The sequence below is a fragment of the Gavia stellata genome, chromosome 5 (genome assembly GCF_030936135.1).
Source record: "Gavia stellata isolate bGavSte3 chromosome 5, bGavSte3.hap2, whole genome shotgun sequence".
Classification (NCBI taxonomy): Eukaryota; Metazoa; Chordata; class Aves; order Gaviiformes; family Gaviidae; genus Gavia; species Gavia stellata.
Window position 1 is genome coordinate 52915665 of NC_082598.1, and position 21947 is coordinate 52937611.

Genomic DNA, 21947 nt, shown 5'->3' on the forward strand with positions numbered 1-21947 from the left:
GAGCTGGGTGCGTGGCTGTTGTGGGGTTCTCCCGGCAGGTGGAGTTGGAGACGGCATGGGGGGCACCCGTTGCATTTGGCTTCTTCCCCACCATATGATGGGACACCTAGAGACATGCTTGACTCCATTTTAATTCAGGAATAAATATGATTGAGTGACAAATGGATATGGGATGAAGTCTTGGAAGTTGGAGCCTTGATAAGGAAAGAAGCAATGTCCTACACAGTCTTTCCTTATCCCAACTAGGGTATATCCCTATACAGCCTCACTCTGGTTTATCCACCTCTTATTTATGCTTTTCCCTACAAATACTCAAATACAGAGAATGTAGGGAAGAAGCAAGCTCCCCGGGGTGTAACGTGGCAGGCAGTCGGCTGAAAGGGGAATACTGCTCCCCACCTCCCTGAGCCTGCAGTCTCCAAGGAACAGAGCTGTGCGCTGTGTTTATATTACTTCCATAGCCCATCTCAAGTATTTCCCGTGCCAGACAGTAGGGATGAGCTCGCATGTTTGCCCACAGTAAGGGCTGGCAGCATGTGTCCCCTCGCACTTGCAGGGCAAAAACACAAATGGGAAGGTTGGGCCAAATTACAAAGCCAGTTTCTACTCAGGCCAGTCTGCTTTCCACAGTTTTGCTTGATCTCTTCCTCTTACAGCAAATCACATCTTTAAGAGGCACTGAATTTAGCATCTGAATTAAATTTTTGAAACTAAGTGGTATATTACCACTCTTAAATGACATCTAATGCATAACAACAGTAAAGGCTTAGCTACTGAGAAAGGCACAAAATATTTCCATGTCCCAAGCTTTTCAGCAGCTTAGCAGTTTTCAGTGTCCCCTTCCCCTATGCCTCTCTATAAATCAATTTTCTGTGTTCTTTTATTGCTCCTTAGTTTTTACACTATATTAATTTTACTGCTAAAATAAAAAGGTGAAAACAGGAATGAGTTCAATGCTTATTTTTGCACCTATATCCCTGTACAAGTTTGTTACAGGCATGTTTTCTACCTCTCGGCGATGGTAGTTCAGTGCTAGCAAAAAGGGAGGTGGATAATGTGACACGCATTTTACTTTCAGCAAGCTTGTTATACCAGCTCTGAATTTTTCATGAAGGCTTCAGTAACCTGTAGCCGAAGCTCGGGGGGTTTCCACCACAAAGAGGTGGATCGGCTTAGCTCTCACTTCCCATCTGGCACAGGGTGACAGGGACAGTCGGGGGCTGAAGGAAACCTGAAGAAGAAAAAAGTTCATGTGGGACATCCATTGTGATGCATGAAAAGCTAAACATGTGCCTCTTGTAGGGATGTAGCTTTGAAACACTTACTTATCTCTGGCTTCAGATTATATTTAGTCAGGGTGTTTTACTTCAGTCACTGGCACAGCTGTGCTGTCTGTAAATAATACTACAGATAGACTCTCTCAAACCTTTATTTTGCCAAGGCTGCACTTTCAGTGTCTCTCGACAGCTTGTACCACAAATTCTGTGCCTGCTGCCTGGCTAAAGTGATGTTTAAATTAGAGTCTGTATCACAAAAGAATTGCTTGTCAGCTTATTGATTATATTTCTTCTAAATAATAAAAAGCCTAGGCCAAAGGAACTGCTCTGATTTTTTTTGGTTTTTTTCATTCCATTAGTTGAAAGCAATGCAGAAGGGGTCTCTTTAGAAATAAATTGATGTCTAAAACCACTCTGAAAACCAAAACTGTGTGTTCTGCAGTCTTCTAGCTGTTGGTTCCCAGAAGCAATATGACCTCCCCCCCCCCGTGTAGGGGAGCGGAGCTGATGCATCCCTCTGGAGGGCATTCTGCACGCTCACTTATGTACAAAAAGTAGCCGTCGATGAAGTATTTTATAAACAACGTAAAAGTCAGAAAGACAAAGATTTCGGAAGTTACAGAGTGCCAGACTAATTTTTGTCACGAAAACTCACTTCCTAAGGCTGGTTTTAGTGTCTTTAAATGCTCATGAGGTTTGCATTATTTTTTTTTTTTTAATTACATGATTATGGAGTATTATTCTTCTGTACCAGGTGCCAATATTGGTTAATTAGTTAATTTGCTGGGTAGCTACTGTTGTGAGAGTATGTACTGACCTACTGAATGCGTGGTTCAGTTGGTCCCTCACCTTACTGTATGCAGTTTATATCCTACTTCGTACACAAAGCAACTATTTTATTTGTGATTTTTTTTCTGCAGGTTCCCCCCCCCCCCCCCCCCCCCAGTATCTCGAGTGCCTCATAGATACCAGTTTAGCTCCAAGACTAGTTTTTGGAATAAGGCAATAGGGTGGGGTGCTTGGGTTTTTTTTTTTTTTTGGGAGGTGGGGGCAGGAAGAGAAATAATGAGACTATGCCTGAAGTCTGGACCAGCTGGGGATGGTCAGTCCAAGATGCTTATGGTCCCGTAGCAGGCATCACAGCTATCCCTGCTTCAGCTCCAGCTGTTGCTACTTGGCTTTTCAGAAGCAGGGTTTTCCAAGAGGGATAGAAATCACATCCCACCTGTGAAGAATGTGGCTATGTTTTTCGCCCACCAGTGTTAAGCACGTTTGTAGCAGGGGATGTGCCCACAGTCTAGGAAGGGCTCTCTCTGGTGCTTGCTCTAAAGTGCAAGGCCACTCTGCCACCCCTTGACTGCTTTCTAGACTACTTGCGATTTCTGCAACACTTGAGACCAGCAAGAGCCTTTCTTGCTATGCAATCCTGATTTGTTCCCCAAATGCATTAAATGAAGCAATCATCCTATAGAAAAAAGAAAATTGTTTGTGCTAACATAACTAAAGGAGGTATTGCAGTATGTTTCTAACAGCAACTTCAATTCTAGTATTTCCTGAATTTTTAGGCTGTGATGTTGCACCCTCAAGTGCCTTCATTGTGATTTCTGTGTTTAATTTTTCTAAGTTTTTAGTAAAGTAAACTAGAGTTTCTGTTGTGGGTCTTCATATTAACATTTATGTTGGCCATTAACAGGACTAGATCCTTCTGTGACTTGAGCTAATGGGTTACAGTAGTTAGGTCTCAAGCTGGAAGGAAACTGTTGTTACTGATGGTTAAAAGTCCGTTCTTCTCGAAGGGTTCAGAAGTCATTGCTGCCCCCAGGGAATTGTTGAGACTCGTGGGTCCAGAGCTGTCTGCCAGGACTTCACATGCCCACGGCTCGCCCTTCCAGCCGCCCGGCTCCTCCCGTGCTTGACCTGCTTCCCCTCTCCCATCGCATTGCTGTCCCAGCTGTCTTCGTCACCGTCCTCGCCGCCTTTTTGAGAGGCAGCAGTGTGAGCAAGCGCGGTCTCCTTGCCCTCAGCTCCTCTGCCCAGGGCTGCAGCTGCAGGGGAACCTCGTCAGGGTTATTTAGTCCCTGGAGCCGTGGGATGCAGCATCCTTTCACTAGCTCAGGGAGTGTGTCTGTCAACAATTTGAACTTTTGCAAGCAGAGTTTTTCAGTGGCTTATAATTTGGTCAAGTTGGTGGACTTTTGCACGCATAGCAAGAGATGCTACTACTGAAGATGCTTAGCCTTGCTATTTCTCAAGGTGTTGCCAGATATCCCACTTGGGATTGTGGTTTTTCCAAAGATAAATTGGAAAAGTGAACAAAATTGCGCAATGCATAGTACTAAAACAGACCCTAGGTGCAATCTTTGTAACTTTTTCTTTTATAAAATGGGGAGAAAATCTCCCCAAAGATATTAAATTGCTTGGCTTTTATTAGCTGCAGACCATGGAATTTATTCAACAGCTACCTGGCACTTGCCTGTCGCTATAGCTACTTGGCTTTCTTAGGGAAATTAGTTTTCTTGGTGATGGTTTTAATTTCTATGTATGCCTTTTTGAGAGAGGAATAGCAAGTATATTCACCAGCCCTTCCAGCTCTTGGGATTATGTGGTGATGTGCAGAAACGTGCATGAGACCGTACTTGGTGTGGCACGGAACAGCCTCAGTCACAGGAGACACCGGGCAGCCGGGCCCTTCCTAGGGAGCATCCATCCTTCCCTTCCAGTGGGACTGTTTGAATTTGGCTAAACAAAGAGAGCTGCTTTCCTGCAGTTTGGTTTCTCGCTCCTCCCCGTGGGAGAGCAGCTTCCCGGCGAGCCTCGCAGAGCGGGGCGAGCCGGGGCAGCCCCAAGCACGCCGGGGAGCCGATGACACGGTGGTATGTGCCGAGCACGGGGCTGCTGGGACCTGCGCTGGCGGGCCGGGCAAGGGCAGAGCCATCCGGGCAAAGTCGTTCTGCCTCTGTCAGCGCGGCAATATTTCTGCAAGGGAAAGGCTCCCGGTGCCAGAAAACGTCCGTGTTTTCAAGCACACGTGCGGTGTGTGTGCGCACGTACGCACCGATGCGGCGCTACTGAAAGTCAGGGGTAAACAACCCCCTGTCAGATAACAGACTTTATTAAAATTATCAGTCAATCTTGAGTTGTCAAGGCACAGTCTTCTCAAGAAGCCTTTTCTGACAGATAAATGTGTTTGTACTTGGATTGCCAGCTGCTTGTCACTGCTTAGGTAGCAGGTTTAGGATAGGCGCTTAATGCTGAAGCCTAAATCTGCTCCTGGCGATGGGCCTTTTACCCTCATATACCTTTTCTACCTGCCTCATGTTGCCTGCTCTTTCTTTCAACCTGCCAAAGTGAGCTCTTGAAACCACTGTAAGCAGTCATATTCTTCTCATGTGGTTGGGTGCTTTTTTGAACCGCTTTACATCTGTGATAAGGAAAATGCCCTTTTTCTTTTTTTTTTTTTTTTTTTAGTAAGATGGTCATGTCTGTATTTGATCATGGGAAGTAACTTGCCAGGCACAACAAAAAAAACCCTGTGATTTTAAAGTCCAACCCAAATCCGAAAGCTCAGATTTACAAATGCCTGGAGTCAAATATTTTTTTTTTTGTTCTGAGCTGCATTTGTCAGTAAGATATTAAATAATCAATGTCAGGTTCGGCTTTTGTCTCTGGGGGTCAGTGGATGTAACCTGTTCCCCGTAAATTCACAGTTTATGAGGCAGCGGTGATCTCTGCACAAGTGGGAGATGACTTTTGAACTCACGCAGCCTCAGACGGGAGGAACATTACACTTTATGAGCATGTTTAGAGGCTGTTAAGGCTGTTTAGGAGCTGAAAAGTCTTCCCTCATAAATCATGTAACTAGCTTAAGAGAGGCAATTCTGTTTATCTTTAGACAAACAAACCCACCTTGCAAACATATCCACTCTATCTATTCCTACTTGAGCAAAATAACAAGTGCCGTCATGAATGTTATTTTCTTTGCCCTTTTCCTTAGGGAATGTATGCCACTAAGTTTATTATTGGTGAGGAAATCCATAGCAATCTATACTAATATTTTTCTTTTCCATGTTGCCGCATAGTCCTAATGAGAAATAACCCACGAAGAGGAAAGAAAATACAAAGTTTATGCGTTTGGAGCTTGCCCATGCTGACTATATGGGTTTCTCCCTCCCTACAAGAGTCGGGAGCTTGTCTCTCCCCATGGGCTGTGAGGAATCTGTATGCACAGGGGATGCCCTGTGCTAAACTGCTAAGCCTGACCCATTTCCAATCATGCACCGGCCGAGGCAGCCCAAGACACCTCTTGCAAAAAAGCAAAGGATGGGGGTCTTGTTGTTGGGAAGAGAAGACAGCTTGGGTCGGTAAAACCAGTGTTATTTTCCCCCTGCTATTCTGCAGGAGCAGCTCACCTGGCTTGTCTGCTCCCTTTTTCACCGGTATTTCATCTTCTGTTCAAGACCCGCAGAGCCTGGGGAAGGTTTTTATCAGGTTAGAGGAAGTCAGGAAAAGCAGACACACAGCTCCTCCATCTCCTTCCAAATGCAGATAGGTGGGGGAGAGTGAAGCTTCTGCATGTATTTTGCATTATTTGGTGGGGGGGAAAGGTTGTAGTATGTCCACTGGCATTTTCTATGCGAGGGTAATTTCTGTGGGGGAAAAGAGTGGAAAATGTGCATCTGATTCCGAGAGTGACTCTAGCATCCTCCCCTTGCAAGTGCTCGAGTCAGTGCCTGAGCCTGGCTGCCAGGAGTGGGCTCTGAGTGAACGAGTGTAGCAACATTCAAACCCACGTGTGCGCTATGCGCTAGCTCTCTGAACAGGTATTATTTTGCACTTTTAACATTTTTCCTTAATTACTTATGGACAGCCATGTTCATACTTGCAGGTATTTTGGACTATTTCTGTTAAAGCAAGCAGACCTTTGAATCCTGTTGTGTGCATTTGTTAATTAGAAAACGAAATAAAGTGACACAAAAAATACCAGTTCTCTCCCTCAACTCAAAACCAGCAGTTAAGCACAGGGTAAATGAGATCAGACAGGACTACTACTACCACCAAAGCTGGCTGAATGGACAGCCTTACATAACCATAGTTAGGTTATTTTTTGCTCTACACAGTTGTTAGCAGTCAGATACATATTTAATGGGGTTTCATTATATCCTATAAATGCTGGCACTGGGATACTTTCCCCAGGGCATTCTCTGAATAAAAGAAAGGAGAAAATGACGAACGCACTTAGCACATGCACCCACAACTTCATGATAAAAGCCAGCATTTCCCCATACAACACCTGTTGTTGTAGCTGGGTTAATTACTTTTCATTGTAATCAACTGCCTGAAATATTTATCATGGTGCCTATAATTTCCCAAATCTGAAAACGACACCCATAAAAACAACAACACTTTGACTCTAATATTTCAGGTATGGCATTCTGTGCATTCAAATTTTTTTTTGTTTTGGATTTCTTGTGGGGTATAGTTCTTAATTCTTATCAGAAGCATCCATTAATTCAAAACTTTTTATTTAGTAAAAGTGAATCTTCTCTGGTGTTACACCAAAACACTGCTCCTTAAAGTAGTGTTTCTATAGCATTATCATTACTAAATGTAGAATAACATAATAATTCCTTCTTTCTTAATTCTGTTTTCAATCCCCCCTCTCTTGTCTTCTCCTAAATCACAGGATCTGTAACACATACAGACCTGTGGCGTGGCCCTGATGAATAATGTAGACTATTTTCTTTGAGATATGAGACATGATTTTTTTTTTTTTTTAATTGAAAAGAGGTTTGCAGAAAGGAAAGAAGTGTGAATGGCAGAGCCAAGCCCTGTGGCTAAGCATGTGGTAGGTTTGTGGAAATCTGTCCTGCAAGCCACATGGCTGTATCTGAGTCTGCTCCTGTTGTAGGTGATGGGACATGTTTTTTGTTGCCTCGCACAGAAGCAGGGATCGATCTGGTAATGTCAAAGAGTACTTAGCACTTTTCAACTTTCAGTACTTTATACAACAAAAACTGCACTAATATAACAATGACTGTCCCTGAATCCAGTTTCTCAGCAGTTCCACAAAGTCATCACAAAGTGAGTGTCGAGTTAAAACTTGAGCAACTTGACAGAATCGCCAGTCATGGCACTCCGGATTTTGACCAAGGGTGGTGACATCCTGGTACTCGGCAATGACTAAGTCCTTGCAGTGCAAGGAGATGGTTTAGCTTCACAGTCTTCCCCAAAACCTTTATTCTTTGGAGAGCCTGAGAACGTTCATTCTTCCCATGTAAAGCTGAGGAGTGTTGTCTTTCCCCTACACCTAGAGAAGTCTGCCTAGCGTGGAAAAAATTGGTTACCTTTGCAAAGCTGGCAGAAGTGGGAGCAAAGCAAATCGGCAAGCTGTGTTCTGTTTTCTAAAGCTTTCTCTTTCCCATAGCTTTGAAGCTTGTACTACAGTTAGAGCTAAGAAAGACAAAGCAAGAAGAGACAGGAAAGCTGCACTGTGGACTCTTGGGAAATAATCCACTTCCTAATCCCAGTGCATCCTGAGGAAATCCTCAGCACTCCAAAGGAAGCCGTGAGGTTAAATGGTCTCGGCAAATGTAAACGATATTGGTGTGTCTGATAGGGTGCTTGACAAACATGGTGCTTCTGCATCACTCAGCATCCGTCGCGTGGAGGAGTCAGGCCTTTTCCACCACACTTTGTCTCTTGAGAATTATTCTCCTCGGCGAAGTTCTGTTGGCCAGGACATAACTAAAACTGAACAGGTTCTGCTGCATGGACCTCTGTGGTTCTGCACTCCTACATGGCTGTGCTTCACTGGAGCTTGTAAAGTAAGATACTAAGCCTGAATGACTGCTGGCAAATTAACTGAAGCCTTTCTACTTATAAGAAGGGTAAAAGTGTATGAATGGTATAGCAGAAAACAGATAAGCCTTTTTGATGCCCTTCTGGCAGCAGAGTGAGCAAAATGGCACAAAATGCAGTCAGGCGTCTGTTTGGAAGCTATAATGATTGGCTCAAACAAGCGTATCCTTCCTAATTTACCCGGATGAATGAATGCTTCCCCCCCTCTACCTCTGTAATTTTTGGTGTCCGTGTTTGATAAAAGGTAGGAAAGGCAGAGTTCTTTGGAAGTCATGCTCCGTGGAAGTACTCTAGTAATGAGACAATTTTCAGCCGAAATGAATAAGTTTTCAAGACCTGACTGGGTAAAGCACAAGTAACCTGGTCTGATCACATAGCTGACCCTGATCTGAGCAGGGGGTTGGACTTGGACACCTGCTGTCCCTTCCAACACAAACTACCCTGTGACAGGAAGACAAGGAGTTTGTAACCACACGTTAAGTTGTTGAGTGGGAAATACATGTTAATCAATGGTGCTAGCTTCTTACTACTGCTTTCTTGATAAAGGAGGTGTGAGATCTCCTAGAGAGTGACTGCATCAAGCTGGTGGAAGTTGTAGTAGTCCCAACATGACTCTAATTTTTGTCACTGACTCTCTTGGTTTAGAAATCAACTTTTTTTTTTTAATCTAAATTTTACTATTTGTTTCACCTTTCGGTAGTCACTAGAAGCAATGTGCTGAAAATTTCCCAATTTAAATCTCGGCACTCTTAAGAGGGGGAAAATAAAAGCCCTACCAAACCTTCAGCTGTTTTCTTGCACTGTTTCTCTGCTTCCCCTACTTTTTAGGTGTAGTTCCAGATGCTTACAACTCTCCAGCTTGCTTGTTTTCTTTGGGAAACTTACGGTCCGTATGACTGTTAGCTCTCAGGTTATAGAGGAGTGTGGTTAGTTGGCCGTTCAAGGCTTCAAACTCCGGGCAGTTTAAAAAGAGAGTCGTTGCAGATGAGCTGTCCATCAATAAGATTGTTATTCGTAGGTCTAATGTCATATCCATGTATAACAAGATTTTGATTGACAGCGAAGTTTGTTTTAGAAGGAGCAAAGGTCAACGTTTTGCTGACAGCTTAACAATGGAAATATTGCATCATCAGTATATTTTGTAGAGAGATACATACATCTACATAAATGTAACATACGATGGTGAAACACTGGCACAAGATGAAGCTCTGAGCTAGGATGAAGTTTTGAAATACTTGGGGAAAAAAGTTATCTGTGCTTGATCCATCTTTTTGAGGAACAGACTTAAAATATCTGTGGGTATGGCTCGTGCAATGAATTTGACCCACATCACGTAGAAGCGCCTTCTCCACAGGACACCGTGGTTGAGTGGACAAGACGTTAATTGACTTTGTCAGTGACTTCCTTGGGGGACCTTGAACAAATGACTGCACCTGTGAATCACTTTCCCCTCCATTTAAAAGGGAGAAAGCATTTTGTCCGCCTTGAGTTTTAGGGATGAAAAACTCCCTAAGTACTTTCGGCTACAAAATCATTAGTTAAAAAAAAAAAAAGGAAGATACATAAAAAATATCAACAACTGAAAAGCCAGATGTTCAGAATATCGGTCCTTCTGGAAGACCGCTCCCAATCCCTCTCTGCTTGGGGTTTTTCCCTCTTTCATTTCTTATTTTGAATCTCTCTGCTGTAATTTGTCAGGTGAGCTCATTTCCTCTCGTCCCAGCCTGCTTCTCAAAGAATCGGCATTTCTTGACTTTACCTATGAAAATTATTTTTGCATTTAATGTACGTTAAACTAAAGCAGAAACTAAGAGAGTTACTTATAGCTATAACAAAATTGAGCTATCACGGTTGAGATTTGAGCTATTTTTTCTGCATTTTCCTGTCCCATAGCACTGGATACTCCCTTTTCCCCACCTCTGCTCTGAAGAAGTTACTTTTTCGTGTTCTTTTTTTGCACTGCAGCCTCTCAGTTCTGATCTTCACAAGTAGCTCTGCTATAAACCCAAAGAGACTGAACCGAATAAAATGGCAAAATAAAAATTCAGAGGACAAAGCTCTCTAAACATCCTTCTCGCCCACAGCCGAAGCGTTTAGTTAACATTTGAATTGGGTGCTGAAGGTCAACAAATTCAGGTCCTGCCAGAGCAAGTGGTTCACTGGAAGCTGTAGCTGAGAGCTCTCCCCGTTGCCCCGGTCCCTTTGTTCGCGCATGAGGATATCACAAAAGGCGTCATCTCCTCCGCAGAAGGTTTCTTTTCCCCACTTCTCCACCACAGTTACCCCATGCCCTTCAACCACTAACATGTGGACTCCTTCCCTGGTGTTTGGGATCCTCTTCCTTGCTGGGTCATAATTCCTGTCTTCTCCTATATCTGGAAAACTCCGGACCCCAGGCTACCCAAAGCTGCCTCCTTTTCAGAGGATCTCATAACATAAAAGAGCAGGACAAGGCAAGATTACAAAATAGAAATTATGATAATGCAGCAAAGTAGCTTCTAAGCTAATTACTTGAATAATGGATTAATTTTAATTTTTAAAATCTAAAACTCAATACTAATTCTCTTTTTAACCGAAAAAAATCACCTATTCTGGCTGAAATAAAAATTGATAGTAGGAAAGACAAATTTTACACTAAGTAATTCAGCTTTGCAAGATATTTATTTTTTTACTAACATTTCTTTATTTCTTACTGTACTTGCAAGTACTCATGCTCCTGTCCTGGACAAGCAGAAAAAGACAGAAGAAAAAAGCAGAAAAGTTGTGCCTTTCATGCCTGATACATACTGATGCAAGAAAAACTGGGCAGAAGCTATGTTATTCCCCTTCTCTTGACAAGAAAAGCCAATTTTTTTGGTTTGTTTTGTTTTTTTAAGGTTTCATATTTTCATTAACACCTTCTGTAGTAATTTTTGGCATTTCGGCAAGTTAAAATCTAAATCCACAATGTTTGTCCCCAAGCCATACTATTCTGCTCCGCTGTACTGACTGGGGTATCTCAGTTTGGGTTTCTGTTCCAAATGTCACTTCTGGTGCAGCTGCCTCATCCCAACCATGCTGATCTTCAGACACTGCCCGGTGAGGGAAAAAGGCTGCTCGGGACTTTGGTGAGAGTAACTCCCTCTATGCAGAAATGCGTTTGAGGAAGGGGAAGCACCACAAAACCTACCCCCTTGTTAAGAACCAGTGTGCATCCTGAAAAGTTTAGCGAGTGCTCCTGCCTGGAGGCTTTAGTTGACTCGGTAAGGCTTTCTTCAGCACTTTGAACCACCTCTACCTGCAGCATCTGCCAAGCACATCTTCTTGGCGAGGACGAATGATACAGTGCTTTGTTTGTTCCAGTTTTAATATGACTAACAACACTTCCATCTCTAAATGACAACTTAACTGTGGATTTTGTAAACCACATGAATAAGTAGTGGCTGGCAGTTTAGCTAAATATAACTTTTTATGGGTGAACAAGGGACAAGCAATGCCAGTAAGGTTCCTTTCCTGCCGATTCACCCAAGCTAGCCCCTGAGATGACTGTGTTTACCTGCTATAATTAAACGTTCGCATCTGCCTGGTGTGAGAGCAGATGATGTGGCTTTGCAACACGGCAGCGCTACCTGGCCGAGGGAGGTTTTGCCCTTTGTACGCTGCGGTTCTGGGCACCGTTGAGGATACAGAGGGTTTTTAGTGGCCGGCGCTCTCCCAAAGCCCCTTCCAGCACAGGGCTGTCGCGGGCGCTCTGCGTGCCCGTAGCAGTACCGGGCAGCGATGTCGCGTGCCGGGAGGCTGCCAGCCCTGAGCGTGGCACGCCTGCTCTCCCTGAAGGATGGGGTTTGCCCGTTAGGATAAGAGGCCAGCAACAGGTTGCCTTTCCAGCAGTAGTCTGCATTTTAGGCAGCGTTGGTTGATTAACGCATATCGCTGTGGCCCTGGATATAAGAGGGTTCATACTGGGCGAGCCTATTTTGAAAGCGGGGATCCAGCAGCTCTCCGGTGTGACAGTGGCCAGCAGAGGAATTGCCTTGCAGCTTCCTTCAGGTGGCTCGGAGCAGGCTGGAGCACAGCTTGCAGCTTGCTTTTTTCCAGTCCCGGCTCTCCGGTTATCTGACCAAGGGTCAGCATTCAGCGAAGCCCGAGCTGCTGACGCAGGCTGGGGAGCAGGCGGGTGCGTGATGTTGGGTGCAGGCAGCATTAACCAGTTTTTGAGCCAACATAACTCTGCTGCTTTTAACGGTGTGTTTTTCTTTTTTTTTAAAACCTTATAGAATTTTTTTATATCTATTTTACTCTGCTTTACTCCAGTGTGATTGCACCGGTTCGGTCCTTTGTATGCATGCTGATATACGGCTATGAACATACTTTATTCCTCTTCCAGTGTAACAGCAGAAAAAGCTGGGTGAGCACCCGGCCAGTCCCATTGTTAGGCTACCCAGCTGCACCAGGGCAAGGGCAGCCCCACATCTGTCGTGTGCCAGGGGGATGCGCTGCCAGAAACCGGAGCTTATTTCTCTGCCAAGAGGAGCAGGAGCAGGGCCAGCGCGCCGTGAGCCCAGGCTATTCTGTGAGCTCGCACAGGCACAGAAAGCTGACAGGCAGCTCTAATCCACTCTGCTGGTACCCGTAGATGACAGAGCATCAGCGCAGGAAGGGGAAAAAAAAAAAATCGAAGTTGCATGACGAGCAGCAGGGTTGGTTTCTGAGAAAACCATAAGGAAGGGCTCCGTTGGGACCAACTGAGCATGTGCCCGTTAGTTTAGTGGTAGCAAATGTTGCCCATATTTATATTTATCTCCCCTTTGTAGAGGGAGGTACCATGCCCTGAAATGGTGTAAGTTACAGATAAAACGTAGGAAGACACAGAGTCCACACCGGTGGTGTAACATAAACGTTTTCGGTGTGGTTCTTTTTAACTAAATTTTACTATATAGGAGCAGGCATGAGCCTCATGTCTATATTTCTAAATGGTTTGCACAGGATTCACTTTCAGGAATTTCCAGTTTTCATCCTCAGATGAAATTTCTAAGGCAATATCATATTGATGTTACACTGATGTCCTTGCAGACATTTTTTGGTGACAAGTGAGGGGATGCAACGGAAGGAATATAAAGGTAAAATGTAAGCGCTTTGGCTAAGCAATTGCCACTTACTATATGCTTGCACTATCCCAGGAAGTATGGGCCCTGACCCAGCTGACTTTGGCTATTAAACTGTAATATTAATAATAACATTGTAATACGTAGCTTGCTGGTGAGATGCCTACTGGCACAAGCTTTCAAGGAGCGAAAGGGAAGGCTTTGTATCAAACGCACTCGTGCCCAAGTTCAAATTTACCATTTTTATCTTCAAAGCCCAACCCAAAGCAGGGAAGGGACTGCCTCACGCCTGGGAGATCATGACCTCCCATGACAGCTACATGCTTCCAAAACAATGGATCTGTCAGCCACAACAGAGAGACTTGGAAGTGTGGGAGACAAAGATCTCTAGGCAACTTGGCCCACGATTATGGAATGCCTGGAGGAGATCAAAACCACCACAAAACTCGCCACCTTCAAATCGAATTTAAAGACCATGGCTTTTTATTTGTGCTTCCCCCCAGTACACCATCCCCTCAGAGAAAAGAAGAAAGTCGGTGTAAAAACACGTGCTTGTAGGGGTGTGGAGAGGCAGGAGGTAAGATGGAAATGTGGATCTGTTTAGCTGTTTACTTGCATGGGAGGTGTTTGGGGTACGTGAGGAAGAGTCTGGTATAAGTGTTCAGCCACCTGAGCATAACTAGCAATATCAGTGGAACTTATTACAGTGGCACTTATAGAGATGTCTGCCTGACAGTTTTCTTTACAAAGTGCTATATCCAGATCCTTATGAAACTACCTTAGAAGACCAATACTAAGTGTAAGTTGAGCACTAAAAATGAAGGCAGTTCTGAAATAAATGCCTGGAAAAAGGTGAGGATCAAGAGAATATCCCTACTCAGTTTCAAGTCTCTGCTTCTAAGGATGTATGTGATTAAATAGGAACAGGCGTGGGCCTTACATCTACATTTCTGAATGCTTCCCAGGAGGTCCTCTCTCATGGACACTTGACATTTCTCCTACATAAATTAAATTGAAGTGATGTCTATGTAATTTAGGATTAGGGAATTAGAGGCACCTCCCAGCGCCTCTCAAGAAAACTGCTGGCATTTTGTTGATATTAGTAAGTATTTCTAATATGAAACAGGCCCTTTAGTGGGAAGAACAACACTGTGTATAGGAGGAATAACACTGTACACATAGACGTTCCAGGAAATTAATTGATGTTTTTCTTTGTAGTTAGAAGAAAGGTAAATAGAGAACCATGATGTTCCTTAGCTAGTGAGCATCTTACCAGTACTCTTCAGTCCTCAATTCCCTATACAATCTTTTAGTCCTTAAAATATGTGTCCTTCTTTAGTATGTTTTGAGTGACTTACCTATGTTTCATAAGCCTAATTTATTTGATTTGCTTTGTCATCACTTAGAGACTTTATTTTGCTTGAATATTTTTAATATATTCTGAAAATAGATTATGACACCCATCAGAATTATTTCACATTGTAACGCCTATTCTTTCTGTTTACACTTTTTGACTAAACTTTGCATTCATGGAATCATAGAATCATTTAGGCTGGCAAAGACCTTTAAGATCATTGAGTCCAACTGTAAACTCATTAAACAGTAAGCAAGGGTTCAGAGACAGCTTATTGTTTCGTTATAAACTACCTTTTTACACTCAAAGCATGAATTAGTCACATATATAATAGCTGATAGTAATACCAGTACTTCCTATTTTATCCCAAGCATCAACAGCTATCATGTGCCCTTTCCCATGGATGCAGGAGTAGAAAGTCCTGTGGTCCTGACCCTTCTCTTAAAAGTCCAGCTGGTCCTTTTCTCATAGACCCAATCCCTTTTATAACCCTTTTCCCAAAAACTTGGCAGATGCCTGAAAGTGACCGAGTGACGCACTAGGGATTGAGAATCAAGAGGGCATTTTGTAGGGATGCAAATACAGGCACCTCTTTGAGCAAAAGGCGTTGACTGAAGATGGATGTCCCATACATAAGAGGAGGAGGAGGGTGTGGCAGGAGCAGTGCAGATTAGTAGTGGGAGATGGGGAGAGAAAGGAAAAGAAATCACCTTGCGATCCCTGGAGCACCACATCCACCTCCTGACTCTGCTCCAGGAGACTTGCTGTGGCCCGTTCTCCAGAGCTGCTGAGATGCCTTGATCCATCCAGCTTGGCCTTTAGTATCAGCTGCTCACATCTCCAATTAAAAATGTCTCTTATTTCAATGCAACTGTTTTTTCGCTCATAGGAAACAAAAGCTGCTCAAGGCCAACTGCTCAAGACAGAGTATTAAACTAAACAGTTGCTCTAGAGAGAGCAACTAAACTAGTATAGATCTGCAGATGTATCAAGGGAACAGCTTCACCCACCTAGAGATTTACACATTCTTGCAGTTCTTGTAACAAACTACCAGTAAGCGGTAATTTTGCCTGATTAAACTCTTCTCCAGTACTATGTCCTTTGGTGACATCTTAAACAATTTCTTCTAGTGCAAACCGCAGTAATACCGTTGTATACAATTTTATTTCCAAGGACTTGGTAGTACATTTTCCGGCATGGGAAGAAAAAAAACCCCAATCCCATTCTGTTGATAAGTAGCATTGTCAACCAGCAAAAATGGGAAGAGCTAAGCATTAAGGAGCCACGCTGCAATCAATAGGTGCCATACATTGAATATCTTGTTTCTTTTATATTAATCAAGCTTTCTTTTTTGATAAACCTGGCTTTAACCGAGCTAATTTGTTAAGATGTTTTTCAGATTTCAGGTAGATTATGCCAGACAGGTGAAACAATTTTCACCCTTCAAAAAGCAACATTAAAGGCAATTCATTAAGTTTTCTTCTTGGTGCTGATGCTTTAAACGTGGGGACTAAGGACCAGAGTTGGGGAAAAAACCCATTTCTTTATATTCTGGTCAATTTTGAATATTGTTTCCCAAGGGAGCCGGGATGACACTTAGTAGGCATTTTCTATCCAGTAACTTTACTTGTGTATCAGCGTGTTAGTTGGCAACAGAAGCAGGAAGAGAAAGCAATGGTGTTGGTTCTTTTTTTGCTCTTGTTGCGTCTAGGCGTGCAATGCAACGCTGGTCTTGATGTTCTGGTTTGAGTTTTTCTTCTTATTGTTTTTTAAGACAAGTGACTTGTCAGCAGCTTCCCTGCCTTCTAGCCGTAAGGCTCAGCTAGGGTGTGTGGGTTACTGCCCCGTGGAGTCTTTATCCCTCCGAGGCACTCACAGGAGATGCACTGCAGAGTCGGAGTAGCATTTGTCACAATTGTGGGGCTTGAATTTCAAACACGGCAATCTTTCTTGAAGACGTGGGAGGCCGATGTGACTTGCTATACCTTGCTTCAACGCTGGGCTTTAACTGGCCTCGATACAGCAAACCTGTGTTCAGGAGAGCACTACGGGGGGAGGTAGTGTCCAATCCCTTGTCCTGGGAGTTCGCTGAAAAGAATTTGAGTTGCTAAAAGTGTGCAATATGATGGTTTCTTTTGGAAACATTTTGATCTTAACTTCTAGTTCTGGGGAATAAAAATTAAGTCTTTTCTTGTTGTGATACCTGGTTTCAAGTAAATATGCCGTATTCAGAGCTGTGCTGAGAATGCACGAGAAGAATAAGTGCACCATCATTTAAAACTTGACTGGATAAACCAAGCAGAATGTTTTTTGAGAGCAACCTGGCATTGTCAAATGAGATGCATTTCACAATTTAAGGTACTCTTTCATGCTGTTTTATTTGTGCATTTCTGTTCTCACCCTTTGTCTGAAAAGATAGCTACTTAGAAATGTGTTTGCGTGTTGAAATTCGCTACTGATGCATTCTTTCAAAAGAATTTTTGTGCTTTTATAAGCTCATTTTTGATACGGGAAATTCCTGAGAAGCGTAACACTTATGACTTTTGCTGTATTTATAAAAGCTGGATAGAATGCATGGATAACTGTCTTCGGTGTGATCTATGCAGATCTCCCTTTCTAGCTTTCTGATGTTTTTGTCTTAGACTGCAGCTAAATTAAGTATTCTTCTTTTTGAGGAAGATATTAGGTATTAATAAAGCTGTGTTTTTTAATTGCTGTGAGTAGAAAATAATAGTGAACGTCTGTCACACAGGTAAACTGTTTACAGTTTTCATCAGCCACCACACTATGTTTATATCTCTCTTATCAGAAGCCTGCAATGTGGTTTGCTGAACTACAGACAAATCTCAGAGTCTTCACCCACGTAGAATGTGCCATATCGCAAAAATCAGTCTGCAGTCAGAGTTTTACCTGATAGACCTCTTTTATTAAAAGGTTTAACTGAATGCAGAAATTAAGCCTGCAAAACATTTGCCTACAGAAAGGCACCAGATTTTCCCAACCTGTCCCCTGAGTTTTGGATTCCTGTGGGTGATTCTGGATGGAGTTCACCAGCTGGGCTTTAAATGCTCTTTATTCAACTGAAGGCATTTCTCGGTATGGGGGTGGCAGAAGCAGGTGTCCCCATCCACACGAACAGCAATCCTTCCCCATTAATCCTCTCTGTGTGGCTAATCCCGCTCCAGGTGTAGGTGGTGGCCGAGCACCAGAGCTGGTGGACCGCTGGCAGACACTTTTTCCTCGTTTGCCTGTTTTTGCCACATGGTGTTTTCTTTTCCCAGAGGAAAATAAATTCCTGTCGGTTCCAAAATGCCTACTTTATACGAAGACAGCCCTCTTTTCTTTTTATCTCCAAAGAGACCCAGAGCGAGGGAATTGTTTGGATGCACAAAGCATTTCTTTTACACAAGAGAAATGGTTTTGCGTGTAGGCTGTGATGCAATTCAGGTTTCTGCAGTATTAGTTTCCACTCCTTTTGTTTTTCACTGTCAGCAAGTGTTACCGTGTATATTACACCGCATTTTCCTGCCTGTGACTAAGGATTTCTGTGTTGGCCGAGGATGGAAATAATAGCAAAAAAGGTCTTGGTGGCCGTGGGCCTTGTTCTTTTCAAAAAGCCCACTCCCATGGCAACAAGGCCTATTAGAAGGTAGCAGTCTTGTCACCACAACTTTAAGTCCTAATAATTCAACCAAAAAGATAAAACGAAATGTGGCAACTTTATCTTGCTCAATCTTTTACATAAAGTCATTTCTCAGAAACTTGATCAGTGGTAGAGACAACAAGCATTTAAAGGGGAGAGGCTTTGAGAGGAGAAAAATCCATTCACATCCGAGTTCTGAAAGATGAGTGAAAGATGGAAGAAAACATGATATTACAGCAATCTTTTTACTTCTCCTGCACAGCGAACAATTGGCCCAAAGTTTAGGATTTTTATGATTAATAGGCTGGTGCAGGCTTGAAATTTGCCTCCTGTCTGAAATAGCATTCGCTTTATGAAATAATTATTGATTGCAAATACTTCTGTCAAAAAAAACCCCAAAGAAGCAAAATGGAAAAAAAGAAAAAAAAAAAAATAGTTGACATCCTCTTGATCAAAGCAGTTATATTTTATTCAAAGACCTTTTTAAAAAGTGGCCTATATTTAAAAGGTAGGTTGTTTCCTAAAGGCTGGCAATGTTGTTTTGCGTTTCTGTTACCTGTCCTGGCTGCAGTGTAATTGCATGAATGTAACTGACAGTGCGCGTTGTCTTTAGATGTTGAGGAATCATTAAGCTGTGTAGTTGTTATAAATGGCTCTTGCCTATATATTTCTATATAGTAAAGAAATGCCACTATCTGCCCCTGTCACAATGACAAGTCAAGGTCTTAGTGCAGTATGAGGTGGTTTGAGCTGAGCAGAAGTAGTCATAGGGGTGCTGCTTCGAGGCAGCATAAACTGGAATTTAATTTTCGGTGTGAAATCCATCACGGGCCTCCAATAAGGTTGTTGGGAGTAACATGTATGGGGTTGAACCCGGGGTGTTTTGGGAATGAGGGTGGGACTCGCTTGTCCGAGGGAAGGTGGGGGAGAAACTGCCCACATCACAAGCAGGGACTTATTTATGTGAGGTGTGCAGATCCGTTGCTTTAACAGAGCTGCCTGGTCTCCAACTTAAATTGCTATAAATGGAAGACCTCGGGTCTGATAGGTTGCTCAACGTGTCCTGCAGTCACCTTCCAAAGTACAACACAGGCTTGTGGAGCAAGCAGCTGAGAAAACAGCCAAAATAAGCCAAACGGAAGATGGAATGGCAACCGCAGAAGCCGAGGCGTTTCACAGGGGCTCTGCGCTTTCCTTCCAATGGCAGGTTTTGCTGTGGCACTGCTTCTCGCACTCTCCCTTCTGGCATTTGGTTGATAAACACCTGAGCGATAATCCCGCAGGAGGGCTGTGCCTTATCTTTCCAAATGGCTGAGAGACGCACACAAAGTGAGCTGAGGTTTTTTTGTCACTGTCTTAAAGAGGGAGAGAAATTGTGACCAGTTAGGTAAATGAATCCTAACATGTGAGTGCCTGATATGGAGAAGGATGTAGCAGGTAATAAAAATAATCACAAAGCCAAATGGTTTCCCTTTCGCTCTGGAGCTCTCCTTTTCGGTACTGGGCACGTCCTCGCATGAAGCCAAGTTACTCTGAGACTGGATCTCCTTTCAGAGATAAGGGCAGAGTAATTTGTTTCCCTTTGACGGAAACATGGGTTAAAACACTCTTTGCCAGTACTTAGATCTTTCTTTGGTCTTTTGTTGGTATAGTCAGAAAAAGGACTAAAAGACCTTTTAGCCAATAATTAAAAAACCCCCAGCTTCTGAAGTTCATCTTCCCTTGTGAGGGTGATATCTTTACAGTATTTTGTGATCTAATGTGCACAAATTTCAGTGTCCTCACTAAATGTGAGCCTGCATTAAGTCCTTTCATAAATGAACAGGTAGCTTCAAACTTGGTTATTTTAGTGATGTTGGTATTCCCATGGATAAAGTTCTATTTTCACCAGTTATTTCTGATCAATTATTCTGGACATTAATTACTGTATATTAAACTTCCTCAAACCTGTTAAAATTTGATTTTCGGTAAATTTGGGTCTAGTACCTGATTTGATGTCCGCATCAGTTTGTTCTAGTGACTCAAGTGAAAACCTCATAATAGCCTTTGCGAGAAAAATCAGATTAAGCTTTGTGCTTAGGGGAATGGATTTCTTTGTCCCTAAGCAATGTTGATTCTAGCATGATTTGAGACATTTTGTTCCTGAGTCAAGCTGATGTGTGTGCATGCAGAGCAACCTAAAAATGTTTAATATTTTTTGATACGTGGCATTAGGGTTTTTCTTTTTCTTTCCTTCTACTTTATTTTGCTGCTGCCTCTGGGTAATGAACTGCTCCTTTGGGTTGAACATCTTATATGAAACATTTAAAAATGTCTTTGCTGCTGTAAAAAAAAAAAAAAAAAAGGAGAAAGAGAAATAAAGGGCACAAAACTCCTGTTTGCAGTGGATACTCTTTGAGCTGGATTGGTAAAAGATGAACTAAGACATTCAGGCTCCAGCTCAAAAAAGCACCTAGTTTGAGTAGCTGCGTGCACTTTGGTGAATAGAAAACTAAACACAGTAGTTTAGTTGCAAAAGTAGTTTACAAAAATATTTGAAATAATGAAATTGAATTTGTTGTTAAAGGTATGGGTTGTTTTTTTTTTTTGAGACAGAGCTGAGGGAATGATGAAAAGAGACAGAATCCTTGTAGTTTCCAAGCAACTGCTAGCATTGAAAATGCTTCATGCCAGGACTGCTGCTTTCCAGTCTTTGTCGGTTTTTCCCCAGAGTTTACAATGCTCGTGTCCTGAGCATGTTATTGACTGGAGCAGGGCAGTGAAAGAGTTACATAGTGTGTGAAGAGGGAAGCGAGTCTAGAACACGTAAGGCTTTTGTTGTTTTCTTGCTTGTGCCTACTGAAGTAACACTCAAGATTTGGCTCCTGCTGCTTACAGTGTGCACCCGTAATGGCCTACCCATAACTTTGGAAGTGCAGAATAGGGAAGTAAAAAACCGGATCGACGAATACTGCAAGCTGTGGTCCTTATTACAGTACGGTAGGGCTGGTGCCTGGTGGAATAATGTGGGTGGAGAAGAGGATTTTGGCCACCTGCCTGACGGTCTGACTGTCCCGCAGTTCCAGGGATAGTGCTGCTGTGTGGGCTGACCTTGAGCGTACAGTGTCCCACAGCATGATCTGAGCGTCTTGGGTTGCGGCACACTGTGGATATCACATGAGATATACGTGCACGTATGTCTGCTTGGGAAATGTTAGACAGAAATGGATAAACTCTCAGGACAGTAAAGAAAACGGAGTTATTCTTTGGAGTAATGAGTGCTGGTCCTGGCTAGGGCACATTTGTAGAATGGCATAGAAACCTGCATGAGAATTTTTGTGTAGTGGTTAGTAGTGATGGGGAACATGCCAACTTGCTAAAGGCTGTGCTATTTATAAGCCAGTAAGGAATCAGGGATTTAAAAGGCTATAAAAATTGTTTTCTGCCATGCATAGATGTCCAAATTGAGGTATAGTATCTTAGCAGAGATCATTAAGTCACTTGGGCAGTGGATACGCACGAGACTCCTCCATCACAGCGTTGCATTTCGTTTTCCACCGAGTTCTCCGGTATTTCCTTATACGTTATTCTTTTGAAGTTTTTATTTTTGTTTTCCAAACTCACCAGCAGATCACATAAATACAAACGCCCATGCACAAGGTATGACTTGAGTTACCGTCACACCCCGGAGAGTAAAACCGCTGCTGGTTTTACGTGTCTCTCGTGTATGAGGATTTTCACGTGATGCTGCT